Below are 14,411 nucleotides of genomic sequence, written 5' to 3'. Positions count from 1 at the left end.
TGTGTGTGTGTGTGTGTGTGTGTGTGTGTTACACATCTTCTTTAAACCATTCATCTGTAGATAGAGACTTGGGCGGGTTCCGTATCTTGGCTGTTGTAAATAAAGCTGATACCATAGGAGTGTTTATATCTTTTTGAATTGGTATTTTCATATTTTCTGGGTAAATATCCAGTAGTGGAATTATTGGATCATAGTGTAGTTCTATTTTTAATATTTTTAGGACCCTCCATCCAGTTTTGCACAGTTGGCTTCACCAGTGTGCCTTCCCACCGACAGTGCATGAAGGGTTCTCTCTTCTCCACCTCCTTGTCAACAGCTTATTATTTCTTATGTCTTTGATTCTAGCCATTCTGGCAGGTGTGAGGTGATATCTTGTTGTTTTAGTTTGCATTTCCCTGATGAGTGATATTGAACATCTTTTCATGTGTTTGTTGATCACCTGCCTGTCTTCTTTGGAAAATACTTTTTCAGGTCCTTTGTCCATTTTTTAATTGTATTATTTGGGGTTTTTGGTGTTGAGTTGTATAACTTTTTTTTACATATGTTGGATATTAACCTCTTATCAGATATATCATTTGTAAATTTCCCAAGGAAGATGTACAAATGGCCAAGAGGTACATAAAAAGGTACTCAACATCATTCCTCATTAGGGAAATGCAAAGCAAAACCACAATAAGCTATCACCTCACATCTGTCAGAATAATTACTGTCAAAGAGACAAAAAAAACCCAATAAGTTGGTGAGAATGTGGAGTAAAGGGAACCTTCATGCACTGTTGGTGGGAATGTTAATTGGTTCAGCCACTGTGGAGGACAGTATGGAGGTCCCTCAAGAAATTTTAAAAATAGAACTACCACATGATCTAGCAATTCCATTTCTGTGTATTTTTCTGAAGAAAATGAAAACAACAAATACAAAAAATTATGTGCCTCCCCCATGTTCATTGCAACAGTATTTACAGTAACCAAGATATGGAAACAGCCTAAGTGTCCATAGATGGATAAATGGATAAAGATATGGTGTGTGTGTGTGTGTGTGTGTGTGTGTGTGTGTAAAATGAGATACAATGAAATACTATGCAGCTACGCAAAGGAAATAAATCTCACTATTTGTGACAATGTAGATTGAACTTGAGCTCATTATGCCAACTGAAGTAATCACATAGAGAAAGATAAATCATGTAGAGAAAGATAAATAAAGATAAATGTATGAACTCACTTATATGTGCAGTTTTATTTATTTATTTATTTATTTTTAAGATTATATTTATTTATTTGAGAGAGAGACAATGAAAGAGAACATGAGAGAGAAGTTCAGAGAGAGAAGCAGACTCTCCATGGAGCAGGTAGCCCAATGCAGGACTCCAGGATCATGACCTGAGCCAAAGACAGTTGCTTAACCAACTGAGCCACCCAGGTGCCCTTATTTTATTTTATTTAAAATTTATTTATTAGAGAGAGGAGGGGACAGGCAAAGGGAGAGAGAGAGAATGTCAAGCAGACTCTCTGCTGAGCACAGAGCCTGATATGAGGCTTGATCTCAGGACCCTGAGATCTTGACCTGAGCAGAAACTAAGAGACTGATGCTTAACTAACCCAGCCCCCTAAGACCACAGAAATCCTGCTGTAGCATCATAATTAAATAATACACATACCTACCATATTATTTTGTACTGAATTTCTTTAAAGCACATTGTATTTTTAGGGACATATTTAGAATACTTCACTCCTTGCCCTTCTTTTCCACAAATGGCCCATTTGACAGTTTTCAGTCTATGATATATTTGGAGTAACAGCACTTCATTTATTGAAAGGTTGTGTCATTGTAACTTGAAATTTGTAGATCTTGGTTCAAAACTAAGAAATGATTAAAAGAGACTAAAAACATCCAGAGTAATTCTTTTAGTTTTAATGTTTGTGGAATTTTTTATTCAAGACTGAATTTGAAGTTCATTTCATCTAGGTTGCTTAACTTATTGGCATATAACTGTTGCTAATAATTTCTGATGATTGTTTCTATTTCCTTGGTGTTAGTCGTGATCTCTCCCTTTTCATTCATAATTTTATTAATTTGGGTCCTCTTTTCTTTTGAATTAGTTTGGCCAATGGTTTATCAATCTTATTGATTCTTTCAAAAAAAAAAAAAACAGCTTCTAGTTTTGTTGATGTGTTCTACTGTATCTCTAGTTTCTATCTCATTGATCTCTGCTCTAATCTTGATTATTTCCCTTCTTGTTTGTAGGGTTGACTTAATTTGTTGTTGATTCTCCAGTTCTTAAAGGTGCAAAGAGAGCTGGTGTATTCTGGATTTTTCCCTTTTTTTTTTTTTTTTTTTTTGAGAGAGGCTTGGATAGCTACGTATTTCCCCCTTATGACTGCCTTTGCTGTATCCCATAGGTTTTGGACCTGAAGTGTTTTCATTCTCATTGGTTTCCATGAATTGTTTAAATTCTTCTTTGATTTCCTGGTTGATCCAAATATTCTTAAGCAAGGTGGCTTTAACTTCCAGGTGTTTGAATTCCTTCCAAACTTTTTCTTGTGGTTGAGTTCCAGTTTCAAAGCTCTGTGGTCTGAGAATATGCAGGGAATAATCTCAGTCTTTTGGTATTGGTTGAGCCCTGATTTGTGACCCAGTATGTGGTCTATTCTGGAGAAAGTTCCATGTGCACTTGAGAAGAATGAACATTCTGTTGTTTTAGGGTGGAATGTTCTGTATATATCTATGAGGTCCATCTGGTCCAATGTGTCATTCAGTGCTCTTGTTTCTTTATTGATTTTCTGCTTGGATGATCTATTACTGAGTGGAGTGTTAAGATCCCCTATTATTAATGTATTCATACCAATATAATTCTTTATCTTGATTAACAGTTGCTTTATGTAGTTGGCTGCTCCCGTATTGGGGGCATAAATACTTACAATTGTTAGATCTTCTTGGTGGATAGACCCTTTAAGAATAATAGTTCTGGGTGCCTGGGTGGCTCAGTAGGTTAAAGCCACTGTCTGCAGCCCAGGTCATGATCTCAGGGTACTGCGATCGGGCCCTGCATCGGGCTCTCTGCTCGACAGGGAACCTGCTTCCCTCCTCTCTCTCTGCCTGCCTCTCTGCCTACTTGTGATCTCTGTCTGTCAAATAAATTAAAAAAAAAAAAAGATGTAGTGTCCTTTATCTCTGACTATGGTCTTTAGTTTAAAATCTAATTTATCTGATACAAGAATCTCTACCCCAGGTTTCTTTTGAGGCCCATTGGCATGAAAGATGATTTTCCATTCCTTCACTTTCAGTCTGGATGTATCCTTAGGTTCAGAATGGGTCTCTTGTAGACAAAATATGGACAGGTCCTATTGTTTTATCCAGTCTGCAGCCCTGTGCTGTTTTATTGGAGCATTTAGGCCATTCACATGAGAGTGATTATTGAGAGATGCGTTTTTATTGATATCGTGTTGCCTGTGAAGTCCTAGTTTCTATAGATTGTCTCCATAAATTTCTGTTCTATGATACTCTTGAGTTCTTTCTTCTTTTATAGAACACCCCCCTTAATATTTCTTGTAGTGATGGCTTGGTGGTCACATACTTTTTTAAACCTTGCCAGTCTTGGGAGATCTTTATCTTTCCATCCATTTTTAATGTCGGTCTTCCTGGATAAAGTATTCTTGGCTGCATGTTCTTCTCATTTAGTGCTCTGGATACATCTTAACAGCCCTTTCAGGCTTGCCAGGTTTCTGTAGAAAGGTTTGATGTTATTCTGATGTTATTCTGTACATAAAGAATCGCTTCCCCCTAGCTGCCCTCAAGAGTTCCTGTCTAAAATTATGACTTATCAGTTTCACAATCAGGTTTCTTGAGGTCTTTCTAGATTCTATGATCTTGGGGATAGACCTTTCTGCCTCTAGGACATGAACGCTGGTTCCATTCCCCAGACTGGAAAAATTTTCATGGAGAATTTGTTTGACTATATCTTCTGGTTTTCTTTCTTTCTCCTCCACCTCAGAAATTCCAATAATTCTGACTTTGGAATGTTTTATGGCATCATTTAAATCCCTAATTCTGTTTTCATGGCTTCAAACTTGTTTGTTTCAGGCCTCCTCCTGATCCTTTTTCTCTATCAGTTTGTCCTTTAGATCACTAATTCTATCTTCTGCCTCAATTACCCTAGCCGTTAGAGAATTTAGATTAGATTGAAACTCATTGTTAGCATTTTAAATTCCTCCTTGGTGGCTTTCACTTCTGCCCTAATCAATTCCATGTTATTATTAATGGTTTTCTCCAACCTAGCCATTGCCTGGATAATTGTTACCCTGAATTCCCTTTCCAGCATACTGTTTTTGTCCATATCCAGTAGCTTTTATGGAGAGGGCCCAGTCTCTGAATTTCTTCTCTGTTGGGCATTCCTCCTCCTAGTCATTTTGGTGAGAGGTGGTTGAGGGGATGTGTAGCTGAATGTATCAACCATGATCCAGGCAAGGTGCACCCTGGAATGCTTCTGAGCAATTGGGAGCCCCCACCAAAAAGAAAGAAAAAAGAAAAAAAGAGTGAGAAAGAGAGAGACAGAAAAAAATAAATAAATAAAAGGGAAGACCCAGCCAGAATGGGCCCCAAAGGTAAGATTTATAAGGTATACAAACAAAAACAAACAAACAAAAAGACTGACAAAAGTAATTGACAAGAAAAAAGAACCCAGCCAAAATGAACCCCAAGTATAAGATTTATATAATACCAGAACAAAAACAAATACACGGAAACACTGACAGAAGAAAAAGATGGGAGGGTGGTTATAAATCTTCAGTGTGGGTGAGAAAGGGTATTTTGAAGTTCAATACTATATAGCTATTTGGCACTTATCTAAAACACAAAATCTAAACAAGATTAATATTTGGGGGGAGGGCAGAGCAAGAGGATAAGCCCAGGCACGGTCCAGTCCACAACTTGCTGTTTATAACTATTGTTTTTCTTTAATTGATATGTATATAAAAATTTACAATATATCTTACCCCATTAGATAAGCTAAATCCTTAGCAAAGTGGTAACAAGATATAGAATTAAAATGGCATTAGCATCTATTCCTAAGAGCATCAAGAATCTATTTTAAAGTATTTGCCATTGAAACAATAAATTATCATAGTGGACATTAAAGATTTTGCTCTCAGTTATATAGAAAATTCACACATGCTGTTGAACTCATTATCCGAGAATGAAATACTGTCGATAAATAAACTGTACTAGTCATTTTTGGGAATCTCTATCTTTATTTTTTTTTAACTTCATGGAGTATATTTCAGGGCCAATGAAAAGTTAGAATTATGGGCTAGAGGGGTCATCTGACACTAAAATTACAGGTATACACATGTACATACACATATACAGATGTATACAAACATACACATATAAAGAAATCCATGGTAAATATTCTGGAGCAATTCAGCTAAAGCTGAATGGATTCTCTCCTTCCTAATGGTATAGTATGGATGTTTATACAAACTACAGGAAATCTGCCGTCCAGATGTGTGTTTCCTATCATTAGATAGAAAACCTCCCCTTAACAGCTGGTGACTGCAAATGAGTTGAGGAAGCAGATGATGGCAAGAAGTTAACTCAGTTCAGCAATCCTCAAAACAGCCAGGTACTCTATTTGTATCAGGCCCACCATCCACTGGACTTCTAAACATGACAGAAAAATGTCTTCCAAGAAGTTTCATTTTTACTGAGTTCCAGATCAAAGCCCTACGAGCATCTGTCATCCTCATAGGGACATCGTAGCTGCCAGATCCCTCAGTTGGAGTTTAGGTAAGATAGGAGACATACCTTCTTCCCCAAAACTTCCAGGCTCTTCTTTGACAATAGCACTTGCTTGTAGTACACACAGTATACTTTGATTCGATTTTCCCTCAGCTGCTTCAGTTTTGCGAGGGTAAGGAGTAGACTATCCATGTGAGTGTGTGCCTTTCCTTGTGGGCTGGGAGTGGGGGATCTGAGCACTGCAGGACTGCCCATTCAGACTCAGAAGGAAGTGTGTTGTAGGAAGCCGAGCAGAGAGCTGGGCTCTAGGCTGGAAGCTTAATGTCCAGGTGACTGCCCTTGAGACGTTTACTTCTGCAAGCACCACCACCTAAAAAGGAGAGAGAGTTCATCATCTATACAGTGAGGATATTGGACCTGGAGTACCTCATTCAGACAAGCAATGTGTTACTCCCCATTAAGTGCTCCATTCTCATAACAAGTAAGGAGTACCACTGAGTGCAGGCACCTTGATGTACTCTCTGTGAAGGGCACCAGCCTGGGCCACCTGCTCCACGAATTTCATTCAGCTCATTGGCTCTGAACTTGGTGCTGGAGACACAGTGGATGAACAGGGCAAGAAAAAGGCCACCTGTTGCTTTATTTGTCGTGCTATGTTCTCAATAGGGTAAACTGAACTTTCTCAGAAACCCAAGCTTTCACCACAAGAAAATGTGAAAATATATAAAGAGATGTCAAGACATCATAGCAATCATTTGGAAACAGTTATAAAACAGAGGAGAGAGAGTATTCATCTACCTACTTGAAAACCTGGCTTACTCCAGGTGCCCAGGAAAGTAGTTTGCACAGGAGAAGGTGCTCAGTGAATGTTTGTTGGCTTGATTTTTTTATTAGTTGATGATGGCACCTACATAATATAGGCAGTTAAGGAAGTGACACTATCCGCAGGAAGATTATATGATCCGCAGGGGGAGAACTCTTTCACTGTTCTGGACCATATCAGCTGATCATACTGCTTCTTGTCTTTTGTAGACTGTGTCCCCTTGTCTTGTATCGTCCTGTACACAGCACGACCCAGAGGATAGAAGATTTGAAAATACAAGAAGTATGGTAACTGTGAAATAGCTACCAAGGTCCTTGTGTAGCTTTGATGCAAAAAAAAATTGTTCTTCCAGCCTACTAAGAGACAGAAACCACAATGCACAGAAGTAGAACACATACAGAAATGCCTACAGGGATGACAAGATGCAGCTATGTGGGAAGTATTTCCTGAACAAGGCGTAAGCTGCTACTTTCAGCAGAGAACTCTTGGCATGGTCCAGTACAATAATAAACACACAAAGCTTCTTAAACAGATTAAATAGAGAGCACAGTAAGGTAAATCTGAATGGAGACATTCAGTGAGTACAGGCCTGACTCTTGAGTTGAAACCTGAACAAAGCTTTCTTGCTGAGTCCTGAATGTATTAAGAATTGAAAACAGGAAAAAAACAAAACAAAACAAAAAACCAAAAAAAACCCTCACATGTGCATTTTTTTTTAACTCTAAAGAAGGAGAATTGATCTTTACAATGATTATACAGATGAATGCAAAATCTCAAAGTACCTTGAGAAATTTAAAAAGAGGAGTAAAACTTGATTTAGGTTCATTTCTGAGCTAAATATATTTTGTTGAAAGTCAGTATTCTGATGACTGTCAAGCCGTCTTGAATGCTTGATGGTGTGAGCACATACTACTACTAGCTACCTTTTCCACACAGGACAGCATACTTTGTGATTTGGGGGAAAAGGTAAGATGCTTTTCCAACTTGCTTATAATTTACTAGTGGGGTTAGGTAAATATACAACTGTTTTATATAATTGTGTGGTAGTAATAATTTGAAATATTCTGACTTTTAAATAAGATGGGGAATTTGGATATTGATAAATCTCATGTTTGAGTCATAAAAGAACTTTCCATGATATGTTGAAACAGAGATTTAAGTAGGTCTCAAAGAAATCAGAGGTAATCTTTACTAACTCCCTACTGCTTTCAGAATTAATTATAGATTTTCCCACTTGTTTCTAAAAGTGTTTTTTGTCATGACCCAAGCTTTCTACTATTGTTGCCCAAGACTCCCGTGTAAATGCCCAATAAAATAGAGTTTAGATTTGTATGCCCTGACTAGTCTATGCTTTCCTGACAATGCCTTTGCCTATGTCCTAGGATGTCACTCACACTACTAAAAATTCTCTTTTTAGGTGTAAGTCAATGTCTACCACTCTCATGAATGTTATTCTACTGCCTTTGTTTCTGTTTCAGAATTGTAATGATGCTTTGCTCAATCTCTCTTTCAAAGTGCCCGTTATGCAGGTTGAAAATACTTGGTCTGGTGGAAAGCTGTCTGTAAATAGTGTTTTTTCTTCTCTCTCCTTTTCTTGATTCTTCAAATATCTGAGGAGTAACTCTATGCACCAAACAGCTTGGGGCGAGTTGAATCTCAAGAGACTGAGGATCCCACGGCAGGGAGAAATGACTAAGCTGAGGACATGTAGAGTATAGCAGAGGACGGACTGAGGCAGGGCGTAGAGGACACAAGGAGGGGAGCAAATGAATCCAAATTTGCAAAGTCATGAAACACATTCCAAAAGCCCAGGAACTGGGGGACACCTGGAGAAGGGAGTGAGTTTGCAGGCTGTTGGGAGAGGAGTCTGCAGGGACTGGAAGATGGTCATGAACCATCCTGTGTGCTAAGCGAGCTGAGTCTTGTATGAGCTGTGATTGACACAGAGAGGCTGGGTGTGCCTGTCAGGAGGGCTGGCGTGGCATCAGTGTGATCATAATTACAGGGGCTGGAAAAAGAGAGTGCAGCTACATGGCTCTGGGGGGAGATTAGGGCAGAAATGATGAGAGCCAGGATGGACCGTGGCTGGGAAGGATGGGGCAGCGATGGAGAAGCCCAGAGAGTGAACCACGTAGCTGGCCTGGGAAACGGCATTTCTCTGTTCCCAAAGAGAGAGGGCTGACACGTGGGAACACAAGAGAAAGGGGAAGATGGTACTTTCTGCTGAGACCTTGTAAATTTAGGAGGAGACTTTAGCAAGTAGTCAAATGTGCAAGTCTGAAACAGGTTGTCCTAAAAAGACTCCCCGAGGGGAAGGAAGGCTCATGTGATGTCTGTGATTCCAGCGCCACGCCATTCATTCCAATGTGATGCCCTTCTGCTCAGATTTCCATTTCCTGTTTCCAGAGCTGGAGATCTTTCACGTCCTCACAAAGTTGACTTTGACAGTCCGGGTGGGTCTGCTATGACATGGGATTTTTGAAGAGGGTAATTCATGATTATTGTTTTTCTTTGGAGACCCTTTGAAACTAGCTAAGGACATAGATGTCAGCATGGTCCTCGGTCCAAATCCTTTGTTGAAATGCTCTTCTCAAAAGCAGGACAAATCATTTGAATTCTTTAACAGTTTGCTGCTCATTTATAAAACAGGAACATTTCTAAAATAGGATTAACTGATTCTTAACTTACTGTTATGTAGTGAGAAATAAACACAAAATGTACATAGCGTTCTTACCAGAGATATTGGCATGTAAGAACAATCTCCAAAAAATGATAAATAGCATTGTTTGCGTGGTCTTCCTCCTCTTCTCCACCATCTCATCATCGCTCGGGCTTGGTTCTTACTAGTTCTATCAGTGAGGTAGACTGGCAGCTACACTGCATCATCAGTGAGAACTTTTTGATATCTTCCAGTAAATGGTTTTATGTTTCTTAGAATCTTGTTCTACTCTCAGAATAGATTTCCATTATCATATCACAATATCCCCTATTTGTTCTTCTCTTCTCTAAGAAACTAGGAATAATATGTCAAATTCTGAAAAACGTTTTGAAGATTCCACACTAATGTTCTTAGTTTTCTGCAGCACAGAGAGATACGAGACTATTAAAATGTTCTTAATTCATATATTTTGAAGATGCCCTTTTAGAGATTTAGAAGTTCCACTATTTCCCAAATAATGTGTCTGAAAGACTAACCTCACCTTACGTGTATGCCTACCCCACCTCATAACTTTTTTTGCATTTCTAATAATATAAATTGGTATTGTAGAATCACTAATATCAAACACATAAATTAGAATTTATGAATACTCATGTTATTACAATATATATGTTCAAAATTAAAATCAAAGTACAGAAATGTCATGCAATTTATATTACTAAAAATACAGTTATCACATTTGGCTCAGATTTAAGTGAGCAAAGAAGAAATCACTTTTATAGAGGTGATTATAAGATCAATAAGGGCAGGATAGGTCTCTATGACATTGTTCGGCTTGAGTTTGTAGAGACAATTACAATCCCCTATAATTTTTTGAGAGAACAGCTGGATGAATGAGTGGGTGGATGAACAAAAAATGTGTAAGGATCTTGGAATTGCAAGAGTCAAGTTTCTAAAACAAGTATGTTGTCTGACTTTTTGATTTGTTTGTGTGTCTGTAGGATTTTTCAGATAATCAGGTCTAAGATACAAATTATATTACGATTAATTGAGACTCAATCAATATGGGTCACCGAGTAGATTTTCTCTTGCTGCCTAACAAGTTATTGCAACACTGGTGGTTGAAAACAGCCCCAATTTATTAGTTCACAGTTCTGTAGGTCAGCGAGCCAGCACGGCATGGCTGGCCTTTCTGTTCGGGATGTCACATGCCTAAATCAAGATTTTGGCTAGGCTGGGCTCCTATCTGGAGGCTCTAGGGGAGGACACTCTGTTGGTCTCATTTAAGTCGTTGGCATAATTCAGCTCCTTGAAGTTCCAGGACTGAAGCCCCACATTTTTTGCTGGCCATCCACTGGGGACCCCTTTCAGCTCCTAGAGGCTCCTTGTAGGGCCCTGCACTGACTCCTCTCCATTTCAGCAGCAATGACAAAACATCAGATCCCTCTCCAGCTTAGAATCTCAAACTTCCGCACCTGCTACCAGCCAGACAGAAGCTCTGGGATGAAAGCAATCACATGATGAGATTAGCAATACCCAGACCCTCTCTCTTGCTTAAGAATAACTGATAAATGACCTTAGTTACATATGGAGCATACTTTCTATCCTGTGGTATATTGATAATCAAAGGAAAACACTGAGGGGTAGAGTCATTTTAGATTTCTGCCTACCAAAATTAAGGTCGTCAATATGCCAAACACTGTTGCATAGGTAGTTAATTTAGAGGTAAAGATAACTAAAATTAACCAGTTGGTGATTTTCCAAGAATTTTTTTGATTATGTAAGTATGCTGCCTTAGTAATTATAACAGGTTGTTTCAGTATCTGCTACGGATCCGCATTTAGGTAGAGTGTATACTGGCCTCAGCACAAAATTGCTTTTTTGTATTATAGAGGCTTTTATGAGTTTATTTTTGATGGCTGCTATCTTTTCAGAGGAAAATAGCTGTTTTTACTTTTTTGCCAGTGAAATATTCAATGGTGAGGATAAGCTCTAACCAAATGTATTTGATATCTAAAATTTTGTATCTAAGATACATAAATTTCCATTTGCATAACACAACCTACTAGATTGACTCTTCTAAATATGGGTGTTACTATTGACAATCTCAAATATAAACCATGGATTAATCAGTTTTTAAGATTTTTATATGTTTTCAAATGGAATGTACAGCATATTTTGTTCTCTGAAATACCCTGCCCTTTAAGTTTACCTTACAAAGACCAGAAACACACTTAGAATGTACATTACGGGTCAGACAAGGTTGCGGTTAGGGCATACTGTCGATCTCCAGCAGCTTGGGTCTCAGGAGCAAACCCAATGTCCGCATATATTCTGACTCTATAGCCATACACCATTCCATTAGTTTTCCTTATCACTTAGCTTTAGTTTTGTTTTCAGACCTTGCAGATCAGAGCTATACAGGAATGCCATGTCACATGGTTTAATCAGTAAGTTTTCACGGTAATGTCATGTTATTTTCATTGGAATCCCGTGAGAGTTTTTATAGTGGCTTCCTCTCTCCTCAGTCAAGTGAATGGTCAAGTTAGCATCTTGAGCTCACTCTAAATTAGAAAGTGGAAGACGAGGGTTAGAAAGTTATGTGTTTAAAACACAGTCATTGTTTATAAAGCTAGCCAGCCTTTGACAGAGAAACAACCAATTAAAATCAGTCAACAATGACAATTTAAAAATGAATATGGTTGCCTAATGTGGACATAGTTCTTCTTTGACTAAAACAATTTTAATTCTATTTTTCTTTTACTTTTTTTTACCCTATTTTATACACACATACACAAACACACACACACACATAACACACAGGATATTGCATATAACATTTAATTTTAGGAAAGAATCAAAGACCTTGAAGAACAGCCCATGAATCATGTTGTATTGGGTAGGGGGCTTTGTTTTGTTTGTTTATTTGAGCAAATTTTGGCTATAGAATTTTTATAAACCATTACAGTCAGTCCCTAGGATTAGATTGCAGACTCTGGATTGAAGTAGGCTAAGGAGTTAATTCAGATTCTGTGACCTATAAGATATGAAAACAAAACGCATCATGTTGTGCCATCTATTTAGAGAAAGAACATAATAGAAATAAACATAAATTCATTAAATTCAAAAATAGGACTAAATAGTTACTCTTTGACTTAAATCATCATCTTGCAAGCATAATTTAAAGAAACATACTACCCATTGTAGAACCGGAGAGTGTCTAAAGGACTTCAAAGTGTCTCTGAATTCATCTCTTTCAAAAAGTGGAACCCTATTCATTCAGGAGATTTGAGGATTTTTTTTCAAAATCCTTACATTTTAATATAAGAATATGTATGCTTATATTAAAACAACTAAAATTAGTTGCAGGAGGAGTTTATTGAAAGCTAGGCTTTTTGATTTTTCTTATGAACCTTGCAGGAAAACAATATCCATATAATATTTGTCAGAGTATAATATAGTCTACAGGGAGGTAGTTTGGTTATAGTGAAAGAAACAAGGCACAGGTAGTATAAGCTCAATACCGGTAATTAAAAGTTGGTGACTTTTGACAAGTTACCTAGCCTCTCTGAATTACAACTTTATTATCCATGAAAAGTATGAAAAAATATACTTATGGAACTGGTTGAGTATTAAACATCATAATTTATATAAAGGAACTGTTTATAATGGTGCACCTGGGTGGCTCCACCAGTTGAGTGACCAACTCTCAGATCTTGGCTCAGATCATCATCTCAGGATCCTGGGATCAAGTGGGCTCTGCACTCAGCAGGGCGACGGCTTGTCCCTCTGCCCATCCCCAACTTGTGCTTGCCTGTGCGTGCACTCCCTCTCAAATAAATAAAATCTTAAAAAGTAATGAAGGAGCTAGTTAAGTGCTTATAGGAAAGGAAAGTAAAAATCAGAGTTTTTTTTAATGTGATCTCAGAAATTGGGTCCATACAACCTCATATAAGTAATGAAGTCTAGCTCTGCCCTCAAAAGGCACAAAGAAGAACATTGCCCGCAATTTGAAGATACTCGTGTTCTAGCCCTGTGTCTAGCTTCCTGGCTATGTGCGCTGTGTTTCTTTAAACCTAGAGTTGTTTTAATACATTAAGACCTTTCACTCTTTTAGTTGGTTTCCTCAGCTCAGGTGTAAGAATGGAAACTAGAAATGAGCGTAACACTCAAGCAATAGATTTGGTAGTGTGAACTGAGAAGGCCCCCATTCCTTGTTTATGACACAGTAGTTCCATCAGAGATGGCCAGAGTGGCAGACAGGTTTTCTGTTTCAGTATGACGCATACTGAGCTTGTCCACACTGAATCTTTCTTTTCCTTTCACGTGAAATGGTAAATCTAGTCACATTATACATGTTGTGTTTATACTTGCGTACTTCATCTTGTCTTCAATAGCCATTTCCACAGGATAACTTCTCCTAATGATGTTTCTTAAAGTTCAGATAAAAACAATGTCTAGGGGGAAAAAAAAAAGAGTTAACTGTCTGTGATTCTACATAATGACTGTATTTGAGAAGAGAATGAGAGAAATGATGAAATATGTGGTGCTTTGATCTTTACTCCAAAGCTCAACAACTTCAGATGTGTGATTTGTTTAAAAGACAACACTGCTGTCCTCTCCAACCAAAAAATACAGAGCTATTGGATATTTATAGCATTATCTTATGTGCAAGACGATTACTATGGAAACAGCGCTAACATTATTCCAATGATGTAATGTTGACTTTTAGTCAGCTCAAGGAAGCTCTTGTGGCCAGTTGACTCAGAAACAAACTGCCAGAGAGTCTTCCAGCCCAAAATCATTTATCAGACTTCATAAAAAGTTAAATGTAGCTCTCATTTGTGATAACACTGGACACCCAAGATTTAAATTTTTCTTAAAATTTCTGATTATTTCAAAAAATTATTTCAAAAAGTGATTTTGATCTACCATTGCTATTAAACACATGACATTGCCCCCACCAGGGATTAGTATGAACTACTGAGGAACTGATTTTTTATAGAAGGGAAAATGGAGGCCCAAAATCTGAGAAATGAGTAAGATTGCTGAGCTGATGATGTCTTTTTAAAATTGATCTATAATTGACATATAAAACTGTGTATGTTTCAGATGCACTGTTTTGATTTGATGCATTGATGCATGTCTCTGCTGCAGTAGGATTACCGGTGCAGGCTTAGCCAACACCTCCATTAT

General features: G+C 37.9%; 1 protein-coding gene across 1 annotated transcript in view; it reads left to right on the top strand.

Moving 5' to 3' along the window:
- ZWINT (ZW10 interacting kinetochore protein) overlaps positions 1-6,896 on the top strand; it is a 62,915-nt gene extending 56,019 nt beyond the window's left edge. Inside the window, exon 9 of the mRNA XM_032313127.1 lies at positions 6,766-6,896. The gene's annotated coding sequence lies outside the window, so the exon portion shown is untranslated. The remainder of the gene's footprint in view (positions 1-6,765) is intronic.
- The last annotated feature ends 7,515 nt before the right edge of the window (positions 6,897-14,411 follow it).

Source organism: Mustela erminea, chromosome 14 (assembly GCF_009829155.1).
Source record: "Mustela erminea isolate mMusErm1 chromosome 14, mMusErm1.Pri, whole genome shotgun sequence".
NCBI classification, from domain to species: domain Eukaryota; kingdom Metazoa; phylum Chordata; class Mammalia; order Carnivora; family Mustelidae; genus Mustela; species Mustela erminea.
The sequence above is the reverse complement of the archived record's forward strand: the minus strand, read 5'-3'. Positions and strand labels throughout refer to the sequence as shown.